This window comes from Crotalus tigris, unplaced genomic scaffold, assembly GCF_016545835.1.
Source record: "Crotalus tigris isolate CLP2741 ecotype Arizona unplaced genomic scaffold, ASM1654583v1 scf7180000018183.1131761, whole genome shotgun sequence".
NCBI lineage: Eukaryota > Metazoa > Chordata > Lepidosauria > Squamata > Viperidae > Crotalus > Crotalus tigris.
Window position 1 is genome coordinate 882,811 of NW_024096870.1, and position 13,287 is coordinate 896,097.

Consider the following 13,287-nt stretch of genomic DNA (forward strand, 5'->3'; position numbering starts at 1 on the left):
TACAAAATCAGCTGTCTGAAAAAAATAGCAATAGCACTTAGACTTATATACCACTTCATACTGCTTTATAGCCCTCTCAAAATGGTTTACAGAGTCAGCATATTGCTCCAACAATCTGGGTCCTCATTTTACTGACCTCAGAAGGATAGAAAGTTGAATCAACCTTGAGCCAGTCAGGATCGAACTGCTGAACTACTGGCAGTCTGCAGTCAACAGAATTAGCCTGCAATACTGCATTCTAACCACTGCATCACCATGCAGTTATACTCTTCTTAACTGTTGCCTTGTAAGAGAAACTAAGTTATATAAATTAATAAAAAATGAGAACATTTTTATAGTGGCGTTCACATATGGATGTAACAAGACACTTCGAAATAATATTACTTTTATATATGGGCTGTTTTGAAATTCCTTATAATTTGCTTTTCTAGGATTCAGTCTTTGTCTTTTGTAATACTGTTTAGAAAAGCTTTTAAACAATTTTATTGTAAATTAATATGCATGTAGTACTTATATTAGTGCAGTAAAAATAATACTATGAGATAGGCTGGGCTAAGAGACAGCAACTGGCTCAAAATCAATCTGAGTTTTCATGGCTAAGAATGGATTAGGAACTGGGTTTCTCATCCTTGATCTCTCCTTAACCTCTATACCACACAAGTTCTGTTTAAAATGTCTACTTTCTGGTCCTTTCCTTACCACTGATTTATAGTGTTATCCACCCTCTTTGAGTTGGCAGAATACTATACCAATATGACATTTCAAATCCCTATCTTACTTCAGTTGCCAGTCATCTGACATCTTTAAAAAGACATAGCCTAACAAATTTTACATATCTTGAGGCATCTTGAGTATCAGAACAAGAGAGAAGATACTATTTCAATACCATTATAAATAAGGACAGCTGAAGTCTATCTCAGTCATGGATAGGAGATGAGATGAAGACAGTGTCACAGAGGAAGAAATTGCTAATGTCAAGGAATTTTTGTACTATGGTTAAGCTCAAGTAGATACAGATGTTTAGAATCATAAAATCAAAGTGCATCTCCTTATATATTTCCCCAATGACACAATTTAGCTTGAAGGAGATAATAAACCATGTGTTTCTTAGTCATATTTAGAGAACACTAATTGAAATCAAATGTACTTTAGTTAGACATGATCAGCAAGTTCCATTAATTTTAATGAATCTTTTCTGAGTTTGGCTATGGCAAGGCCTAACATTTAATAACATAAGCAAAAGCTAGTTATGCGCTTATACTCTAAGGCTGCATTTCTATAAACACAAAATTTGGGAGTTGGAGCAATTAAAATCAAGCGGACATAGTTTTGAGCTGACATGCCAGATTAAGCTGTTCACTGAAATGTTTTCTTTGTTTATTTTCTGATTTCTAAGAACTTTTTATTAAGTCAGTGTGTTTGCATTTGGTACCACACCATTTTTAGTGAGTCACTTGAGCTCAATCTAAGATAATATTGCATAATTAAAGAGGCATTCCTATTGAACCTTTCTGATTGCATCATTAGGCAAGTGCGCCAGATAAATTTACTAAGCCTAGAATGCTAGAAAAGATATGCTTGCAAGAAGGCAATGACTCGCTAAAGCGGTTTTTCTTTTTGGTGGATGAGGTGAAGCCTTTTCTAAAGAAACAGGAAGCTCAAATTAAGAACACAGTTTGCTTTGGCATGCAGATTCATCTTTTCAGCCAGACATTTTCATCATGAGTATAAGATTCTTTAAAAACTGTTGAATAGAATGATCCTCTAAAGATAATGGAAGGGAGACATCTTGTGGTGAATTTAGTTCTACACTGGCTATTAACATGTCAAACTGATATTTTTGGAAAGGGATAACTTGGGGAGGGCAAGGAAGAATCAAATAAATCTGAATCATATAATGTTTACATACGAACTAACTACAGATAATAGCCCTGAACGAAATGGCAGAGCAATATATGTATGACAGCATAAAATATGAAACTACTGAAATCTTTTTGTGTGCTTAAAGCAAACATGTACATAAAAAAAATCAGTTCACGGCTAGTTCGGTCTCCATTATAAACGACAGCATGAGCATGTTCACACAGTTTTCTTTGCAGAAATATGGACATAGTTTATCATTGTCTTCTTATGAATGTTTTGTAACCAGGCAGCTTTTCCTACAATGTCGCATAATATCTGTTTACTCATTTAGTTTTTTTGAGATAAGTTAAGACCAGCTAAATGCTGCCATCTCCTGAAAATTGTAGTTGATTCCTTCTAAAGTCTACAGATATAAATGGAATATTCAAAGTGTTTTCAGAAGATTAGCAGGGAAAGCATTGTTGGAATTATCCCAGTGTTGTCTTTTTATTTCATTGTTTACAATAGCTGTCAAAGAAACACTTATTGTGAAAAAGATATAGGCCTTGATATCTCAGAAACAATTATTTTCATGAAAAAACATAAGGCAGGACTGTGCACATCCAAATTAAGATCACATTTAAATCCTAATATAGAAAGTGATCAATGAGCCAGCTGCAATATAAATTATCCCTGGAACTATTAGAAAGAAACCAATGGCCCAATATGATTGCATCTATGTTTTCCTCTTTTAAGATATGTCTGGAGAACTAACAACAGGTCTCCTATTAATATCTAATGACACTTAGTCTAATAAATATAATTAACAATTTAAATAAGTTTAATGAAACAAAATATAGCTGAAACCATAGCTTGCCATCCAATCAAGCCAAAAAAAAAAAATGAACTTTTTGCTAATGTTAACAAATGTATGTAGGAAACACACCACAGTAGTAATGGGGGACTTTAACTATCCTGACATCAACTGGGAAACAAACTCTGCATCAAGTAGAAAATCGAACAGATTTCTGGTCAACCTACCTGACAACTTTGTCATTCAAAAGGTAGAGGAGGGAACTAAAGGAACAACTATACTGTACTTAATTCACACTAACAGAGAAGTGATAGAGGGGGGTGATTTGCAGGGACTTTGCAAGACAGTGACCATGTCATACTGGAATTCAATATAATCAGACACAAGCAATAGAACATAATCAAATCAGTGTGTCAGAATCCAATTATATTTCATTTCTATCTACCTACTCTGATAAAACCCAATTCTTACTCTATGCTGGATTCTGCCATACTACGAAAGGGGAGGAAGACAAGCTGGGGGGGGGGTTATGACTCTCACTTCCTTCATTAACAACAAAGTGACCATTTGTGGATTCTCTCCGAGAGGACTAAACATAACAATGCGGCCATCTGCCTTTCATCTTAGTCCCTCTGAAGTTCTCTTCTTTGCCGGCAGTGATGAAAAAGGGGTGGGGAAAAATCCAACACCTGGGATCTGGGAAAAAGAGGATGAGTGTTCGTGCCGACGGAGTGGACAACGGATTGAATTGCCCAGAAGAACTGCGGGGTGAGGGCTGCTTGGGAACATTTTAAAACATTGAAGGGTGGGAGAGGATTCCGCAGATCTTGTCTAACATGCCTACAATCAGCTTCTCTTAATAAAGATCCCTGTTGGACGAGATATTCCAAGAGTTCTGTCTTCTTAAGATGTCTTAGACTTTAAAAGAGTTTATTTTAACAAACTTAGAGAAAACTTGGGAAGGATTCCATGGATGAAAATCTTGTCTAACATGCCTACAATCAGCTTCTCTTAATAAAGATCCCTGTTGGACGAGATATTCCAAGAGTTCTGTCTTCTTAAGTGTCTTAAACTTTAAAAGAGTTTATTTTAACAAACTTAGAGAAAATTTGGGAAGGATTCCATGGATGAAAATCTCAAAGAAGAAAACAACTCAAGAAGCTTGGGAGATTCTGAAAAGTATGATTATAAAAGCCCAGTCCAGCTCAATACCACTGAAAGAGAAAAACAAGAAATCCAAGAAGAAACCAGCATAGTTACACAAAGAACTTTCTGATACACTGAAAGAAAAAAGGATAAGTACAAAAAATGGAAAGAGGAAATACCAACAAACAGCCTGAACCTGTAAAGATAGTATATAAACCAAGGTTCAAAATGAAGCAAGACTTTCAACAAATGTCAAAAATAATAAATAAAGTTTCTTTAAAAATATAAAAAAACAAGAAAAAAGTCAAGGAAATAATCTGGTCATGAGTGGGAGAAGATAGCAAGGAAATAATGGGCAGTAGAGAGAAAGCAGTGCAGTAGAGAGAAAGCAAATTCATTCTTTGCATCTATCTTCACACAAAAAGAAAATATAGCCCAAACTACTAAAAACAGAACTGCAAAAGACAGGCTAGGAATACAAATTAAAATAAACAAGAAAATGGTAAGAAAATGCCTCTCCACTCTAGACGAATTCAAATCACCAGGACCAGACAGATTACATTCCAGAGTTCTGAAGAAGCTGCCAGATGTGATCTTGGAATCATTGAACCATATCTTTCAAAATTCTTGGAGCACTGGAAAATTACCAGAGGACTGGAAAAGAGTTGATGTGGTTCCTATCTTCAAAAAAGTAAGAAAAAAAAAAAAAAAAACAGATCCAGGAAACTACATACCAATTAGCCTGACATCAATACCTGGAAAGATAATGGAGAAGATAATCAAGCAAAAAAGCAAGCAAAGTTATAACCAGAAGCCAAAACATATTTGTCAAAAACAGATCATGCCAAACAAGCCTTATTTCATTCTTTGATAAAATGATTAAATTAGTGGACCAGTGAAATGCTCAGGACATAGCATACTTGGTTTTCAGTAAGGCATTTGACAAAGTAGACCACAACCTATTTCTTAGTAAGGTAGAAAAATTTGGGATTGATAGCACCACCACCAGATAGATTTGTAATTAGCTGACAAACCACACTCAACATGTAATCCTTAAAGGCAACAAAAAACAAATGTACAGGTATAGATTAGGTGAAATTTGGTTCAACAGCAGTAACTGTGAGAGGGATCTTGCAGTCTTAGTGGACAATCACTTAAAGATGAGCCAACAGTATGTGACAACAACCAAAAAAGCCAATACAATCCTAGGCTACAATAACAGGATAGAATCAAGATCATGTGAAATACTAGTACCACTTTATAAGCTTACGTAATGCCACACTTGGTATACTGCATTCAGTTTTGGTCTCCAAAATGTTGAGACATCTCCAAAAGATGTTGAGACTCTGGAAAGAGTGCAGAGAAGAGCAACAAAGATGATTAGGGACCTGGAGGCTAAAACATATGAAGAATGGTTGCTGGAATTAGGTATGTCTAGTCTAGTGAAAAGAAGGACTGGGGTGTCATGATAGCAGTATTCCAATATTTGAGGGGTTGCCACAAAGAAGAGGTAAACCTATTTTCCAAAGGACCAGAAGACAAGACAAAAAACGATGGAAACTAATCAAGGAGAGAAGCAACCTACAACTAAGGAGAAATTTCCTAACAATGAGAACAATTAACCAATGGAACACTTGCCTTCAGAAATTGTGTGTGCTCCATCACTGGAGACTTTTAAGAAGAGACTGACAGCCATTGTCTAAAATAGTATAGGATCTCCTGCTTGAATAGGGAGTTGGTCTAGAAGACTTCCAAGGTCCCTTCCAACTTGGTTGTGTCTTCTAATTGTAGATCATTTTTTTTTCATCAGAAACAATCTATTGTTTTAATAATCATTCATTACATTCCAAAAATGCATCTAAGATATCTGTGATCTATTATTAAGAGAGTTTCAGGAAATATTTTACCCAGCTGGACAAAAAACAGGGTGTCAGTTCCTCAGCATTTGTATTTTTTAATCTGCTCCTTTGCTCTGCATTCAGGTCGGTCATTCTGTTGGGAGGGGGGAGGATGGCCTTTTACTGTTGGGCCTGCTATTCTGTTTGGAGGGGGAGGGGGATATGGGTTGTTGATGCCTCTGGGTGTGAATTAAAGAAGGAATGTGCTATGAGTCATTTGCCTTATCCCCACTTCGATGGGAGGACATTGAGAGAGAAACAAAACCCTGGGGACAGTGCCTGGAAACTGTGTGATCATTTTGGTTCCCATAACAAATTTGCACCTGGGGATTGGATGGATTCAAACTGGACATTTGGCCATTGAGGTGGGGCTTGGGAAAGGGATGGCTTAATGTGATGTTTCCCAAGGGAAAACTTCAGATCTTGCTTTGCTTTCTTGCTATCACTATCTCTCAATAAAAGTTCCTTTTGAGACAATGCCAGTTTCAAGAGTTCTACTTTCTTGGGAGAACTAGTTGAGGCAAAACTTACATTAAGCAAGTTCTGCAAAAAAAAAGGTCAACCTGGAGAGGCAACCACCCTACCATGGGGACTGTGCATGCCATGTCCCTCCAAGATGAGACTGAATGCTGGGGAGAGTCCACTGCAAAGACCCACCCAGAAGAAAGCTCCTCCAGATGGATGGAGGAAATAGCCATAGCAGAAAGGTCCATGAAACTGAGATGGTTGGTTGGGGTAGGGAAGAGAGAAGAGTGGGAAGGAAAAGCCCAGTGAGTAACATTCACTCAAGGCAGCTGGAAAAAAGGCTGGAAGTGGGAGATGGAACTGCTCTCCAATGAGGAGGATGGCTCTGAAGGAGAGCAGGAATCAACCAACCAGATCTTGAAGCAAGCTGTGCAATACATGGTGGAAGCTTTTCAGGACCTAAAGATGAAATCCAGTCGATGCAGGAGTAAACGGAGGGAGCACCTGGAAGTGATTGAGTGCAGAGGGGGTGAGTTGGGGACAACCAAAGTCATGGTGGGGGTGTCTGACTCTACAGAAATGGCTATGGTCACCCTGACAGCATGACAGCCCCCAGCGGAGAGAAAGCTCCACCATCCATCAGAGAGAGAGCTTCCCCTGGAGGAATCAAAGCTGGTTCCCCAGGGGTGAAATTTGATGGAGACCCCCAGCAACTAGGTTTCTTCCTGAGTCACCTACCTGCAAGTGTATGGGAGAACCCTTCCCAGTGAGGAAGCCAGAGTCAGGGTTGTCACCTTAACCCTGGAGGGAACTGCAGCTCAGTGAATGGTTACCCTATACAACTGCAATGCACTGGAGCTGTGAAACTTTAACTGTTTCATGACAGCCCTGAGATGGAGATTTGAAGACTGCCTGGCTGATCAAAAGGCATGAGATCATATAAAGTCTATGGGGCAGGGGTGTAGACTGGTAGCTGAGTACATGGAAGAATTTCGGGATCTGACATGCTGCCTCAACTGGCCTGAAGACATATTAATCAGCTGCTTCCAGGATGCGCTGAATGATGACCTCTACAGTGCATGCATGGTGAGGGGTGCCCCAGTCCATGACTGGTGCCTCCTGGCTGAAGAGGTGGAAATTGATCAGCACTGCAATCCATACTACTCTGGGAAGATGTGGAAACAGTCTCCACTGGAGAAGAAGAGAATAGCAACTAAGACCTTGGTTACACCCCCCCCACACACACACACTCAACAGCCTGCTTCAAATGCAGCAAAGAAGATCATCATGCTGTAGAGTGCCACAACAAAACTCCGGCCAAAAGAGAGAAGCAGCAGCAGTCTGGTGGAAAGCCAACTAAGCCCAACCAACACCAGAAAGACATAGCTCTGAGGAGTGCAGGTCATGGAGTTCTGTCCAACCCTAAACTAGGGGCAGGAACTCCGACCTCACCAGAAGATGAACCAAGGATGCCAGAACGCAACTATGACAATGGCTCGTTGGTAAGTGGGTCGATCGTGCCAATGACCATGCCTGGGTAGAGAAGGAAAAGTGGCCCTGACCACCTTTATAGAGTCATGGTGTACCAGATGCCTGGTCAGGCCAACCCTGATCAGGAAATTAGGGGTCCAGCTAAAGAGGTTAAAAAACCCCATTTCGTTCTGCCAATTTGACAGATCTATTGCAGGTGGCATCCCAGCCACATTAGCTACAGAACCCATAGGACTAATTATGGGGAGCCACTCAGAGACTCTAACATCCATCCTGAAATGGAGTGGCCTCCTGTCCTGGGGTTGATGAGGCTGAAAAAGTGGAATCTGCTGATAGACTGGAGAGGGACATTTGAACTTCCCCAAAGAAAAAAGTCCCTTCCTGAGCAAACACAACTCACTGAGAAAAGAATAAAGCAGGGAAATAGCGGCCACTTTAAACAGCAAAGCCATACAAACCATACCTATGGATTACTGTGATCTAGCTGAGGTCTTCAGTGAAAGGGGTTCAGATGAACTGCCCCCTCTCTGACCCTGAGACTGTGCTATCAAGATCATTCCCAGGGTGAACCTACCAAAGCCAAAGCTGTATTCGATGACCCCGCCCCAGGGAATTAAGCGAATTGTGCAAATTAATTGACAAAAATCTGGCCCATGGGCTCATACAGCCGCCTGTGCTATTCAGGAGAAGAAAGATGGGTCTCTTCATCTCTGCATGGACTATAGGGGCTTGAATGCTGTATGCATAGAAAAGGTGTACCCCCTGCCCCTCATGAAGGATAAGCTGGCCACCTATCGGAAAGAAAGATATTTTTCAAGTTGGACCTGCAGGAGGTGTATTGTAGAGTTAGGATTAGGGAAGGGGACAAACGGAAAACCGCTTTCAACTGCCCCTCAGCTGCTTCTAATTTAGAGTACTCCCATTTGGTCTACAAGGCCCCCTCCCCGTGGTATTCATGCAGCTGATCAGTGAAGTACTCCATGAGCACCTGTAGAAGGGAGTTTTGGTGTACCTGGATGATATCTTAATTTACACTGAAATGAAAGTGGAACACATGAAATTGGTCACAGCGGTCCTAAATAAACTCCAGGCAGCTATGTGAAACTGTCAAAGTGTGAATTCCACAAAGAGAAAATTGACTACCTGGGCTACAGGATTTTGCACAATGAAGTAGAGATGGATCCAGAGAAAGTACACACAGTTTTAGAGTGGGTAGCCTCCCACACCAGAAAGGACCTACCAAGCTTCCTGGGTTTTGCGAACTACTACTAATAGTTCATTCCCTCTTTCACCCACATAGCTTTACCTATCACTAACCTGTTAAAAACAAAAGGGGGTGACAAGCCAAAACCCAGCCAGCCCCTGAAGTGGACTATGGAATGCCAAGTGGCATTTAAAAAACTAAAATGGCTTTTCTCTACAGAGCTGGTTCTGAAACACCCAGATCCAGAAAAGGCATTTGTAATCCAGGCTGACGCCAATGATGTAGCAGTAGCAGCTGTGTTACTCCAAGAGAACGAACAGGGAAAATTGCAGCCTTGCCCCTACACCTCTAAAAAGCTATCAAAACTGAACAACGCTGGGCTGTTTGGGAGAAGGAAGCTTATGCAGTACCCTGGGCCTCCTCACCTGGAGACACCGTCTGGAAGGGAGTAAGATCCCTTTCCAAGTATGGACTGATCATAAGAACTTAGAAGCCCTAAAGATGCCTAGGAAGCTGTCTCCTAAGCAAGTATCGTGTACTGCAGGCCACTTTAGCTGACTGTGTTCAGCAGGTCAGCGGTTCAAATCTCACCAGCTCAAGGTTGACTCAGCCTTCCATCCTTCCGGGGTAGGTAAAATGAGGACCCAGATTGTTGGGGGCAATGTATATATATATATATATATATATATATATATATCTATATATATATATATACACATTGCTTACTGGTGTACACCGCTTAGAGAGTGCTTGCACTTAAAGCGGTATATAAGTCTCATAAATAAATAAATAAATTTAACTCTCCACTATTTACCAGGAGAGAAGAATTTCCTAGCTGAGACTCTAGCCAGAATGCCACAGTACAACAGCACCAAGACGGAGGTAATCAAACCTCTGTTATCAACCCAGCAATTAGCAGCACCAATGGTTACAAGATTGCAGAAAAAAAACCCACCCCACTGGATGGTGCTACCTCAACAGTGTTCAAACAGACTCTGTTTATATTAATATAAATAAATAAACTATCCAAGCTTTCAATTTATAAAATACCTTAAGTGATAAATATAAAAGAAAAGTATAAAACACAAATAGAAGACAATGAATACATTTTAAATGTATTAACAAAGATGATACAAAACCAAAGTCATTAACTTTTTAGCTATGCCTGAAGAGATGGGGAAGTGTTCATGGCATAGATCAGGAGCAACATAAATTAAAGCATTCACTCATTTCTAAAAGAAAAACAATTTCACAAAGATGTTGACTTGTAAAACATGAAGCATTTGTAATCAGCTCTTGCATCTGTGGCATTTTGATTCTTTGTCATTTTACTCATAGATGATATAGTCAGCAAAGCACTTAATACATTAGTATTGTCATTATTGGATGTTCATATCTTTCAAGGTGAATATGTGAAAAATTACTTACAAAAAAGTAATCTATCAGTATCCCATTAGATATTTAAAAGTCTGATACTGAATGTTCTCTTGAAGTTTTTATGGAATATAACAATTTAGGACTAACAATGTTAAAAATAATTAGATAAGTGGTCTGAGTTTTGTTTCATTCATATAAGAAAGTACACTTGTAAGATACATGTATAATTATATGACTAGTGAATTTGAATAAATCCAAGATATATAAAGTTCTACCAATATTTATTAATCTTTTCAGCACATTGATATTTAAAGAAGCAATCTGCAAAAAAGGTAAAGAATAGCAATAGCACTTAGACTTATATACCACTTCATTGTGCTTTACAGCCATCTCTAAGCGGTTTAGAGAGTCAGCATATTCCCCCCAATAATATGGGTCCTCATCTGACTGACCTCAGGAGGACGGAAGGCTGAATCAACCTTGAGCCGTTCAGGATTGAACTCCTGGCAGTGAGCAGTGAGTTAGCCTGCAGTCCTGCATTTTAACCACTGTGTCTCCACGGCTCAGTCTAAAGTTTAAAAAAATCACATCTTGTAGGCAAAGTTTAAAAGTTTTTAAAAATCATATCTTGTATACAAAATATTAAACCATCTTTTTACAAAGGATAGGCTAAAACATGAAAAATAAAAATTGAGTGATAGTAACCCCATAAATACACTTGCTTCTCAATCTTCTGTTTTCACCAGTGCTTTAATATCTTTACTTATTATTTTGTAATTTTGTTGGTTTTAATAATAAGACACTGGACAAAAATTATGAATATTGTAAATGTACAATAATGACCCCTATATGCCTATAGGGTGCAGAAGACTATAATATTTTACTGCTTTCTTAAGAATTTTGTGCATTATTTTCACTTTCCATCAAAATCACTAAAGAGCTTCATATCAAGTATTTCAGTAAATTGCTTACCTTGGCTATTTTTCAGCCTAAATGCCATTCCCACTCTGACTCCTGGATCTACTATAAGGAAGGATTGAAATAACAGATTTGATGATGAATCATAATACAAGCCATAGAGACAGTGGTGGGATTCAGCTGGTTCGCACCACTTTGGCAGAACCGGTAGCTAATTTTTTGTTGCCCAGGCCCAGAATGGACTTCTGGAAGTGGCATCCACACAGAGAACCGGTTGTTCACATATTTGAATCCTACCACTGCATAGAGACATACATCATCCATTTGTAACAAGCTTGCTACACAGAATATTATGGGCCACTTTAGCAAATATTTGACTCTGTGAAGGAAATTATCTAATCAAAAACTGAAATAGTTTAAGACTCATAAAGTTTCTTAACAAATAAATGTGGGTTTAATAATTACTGCTTTAACCCCCTTGCAAATAAATCATTTCATGATCTACTCTAATAACATTCAGTTGTTGTGTCTCACTGATTGATCAACAGTTCATCAATTCCCATGTTTTATGCTACTTTAAGATACGAACATTTGGCTTTTAATTTTCTAGAATCTGTTACATTCTCCCAGTTTTTTGAAATAGAATTAGGTAAATATTTTGCTGGGCAATCCTGATTTTAAAAAAATGGTAGAAATTCTTGTACTGTGATGGTAGGTGGTGTATCATGGTGATAATAAATGTAACGCCCCCTCAATAAAATAAAATACTTTGACTCTTTCATTGTTTAGATGACCCAGACCATATTTTAAATCTGGAATAGTGCATTAATAATAATATGATTCCCTAACTGTAAGTTGTTGGTGTTCTCTGAGTTTGGTTGTTTGCCTGCAAACCTTTTATTACCCAATATTATCCAAGACTTAAAAATCCATCTCTTAAAATGTTCTTTATTTTCTTAGCATTTGCTTTCCTCAAAATGTCATGCTAAATTTGCTTCAACGTTGGATTAGGTATTACCATCCACAGGGAACACAGTTTTCAGTTTTAGATATTATACTTTTGACATTTTGTAGCCAGTGCCTAAAACAATGGTGCGAGACAAAGTAATTCATGAAAAAATGTGATTTTTATTCTTGTTTTAGGACAAAATATTTACAATTAGGTGAATATCATGGCTGCATACATCTTAACACCTCTGTCAGCAGAACATGTTCACAGTAGTGCAGAATATAGAAATAATATAAGAAATAAATATTAATCATGCATAACATTTTTATTAGATTTTACTAAAATAAAACACTTCTAGACATAATTAGTATTTGTTCTTGTCTAGACAAAATTCACAGAAAGATTTGTTTAAACATTACAGACATAATGAATACACTATTATATCCAGTTTGTTTGTTTGTTTGGTTGATTTGGTTGTCACATTTTGAGGAAGCTGCTAATGAAGCTCACTATCACACAAGCTACTGGATTTAATGTTTAATCTTCATATGAAAAGCATATGGCACAACTTTATAAGTAATTCACAAGTAAATATCCCAAAACTGTGATATGTAAGTCAGTTGTCTCCTCTGATTATTGCAAACCCGGGCCCCAAGTCTTATGCATATATAATGGAGATGGCAAAAAAAGAAAATGCTATAATGTTGAAGCATATCAAGAGATCAACGTTACCATCATTTCACAGCTTTGACCAAATTGCTTCCTTAAATCTCTCAGAATCCATCCAAGGTAATAACAGTGTACAGGTCTTTATACAACACACAGTTTGGCTACTCCACTGATTTTTTCAGTGAAAAAGCAACTTCCATGTAACAAATCTGTTTGCACGTTATCTTCATTTTGCATTAAATTAATATGAAGTTTCATTTCAAGCTATTATTTGAAAGGATGCAAATCAAGACATAATTATCCTATTAAATTATCCCTGTCCAGCCATGACAGACTCAAGGGGGTGGTGCTCATCTCCAATTCTCAGCCAAGGGAGCCTATGTTTGTCTGAGAGATGCTTCCATCATTAAGTGGCCAGTATGAAAATTCAGAATGCAGTAACCTTTCCTGCCAAAGCAGTACCTATTTATCTATTAATATTTGTGTGCTTTCGAACTGCTAACAAAGGCTGGGA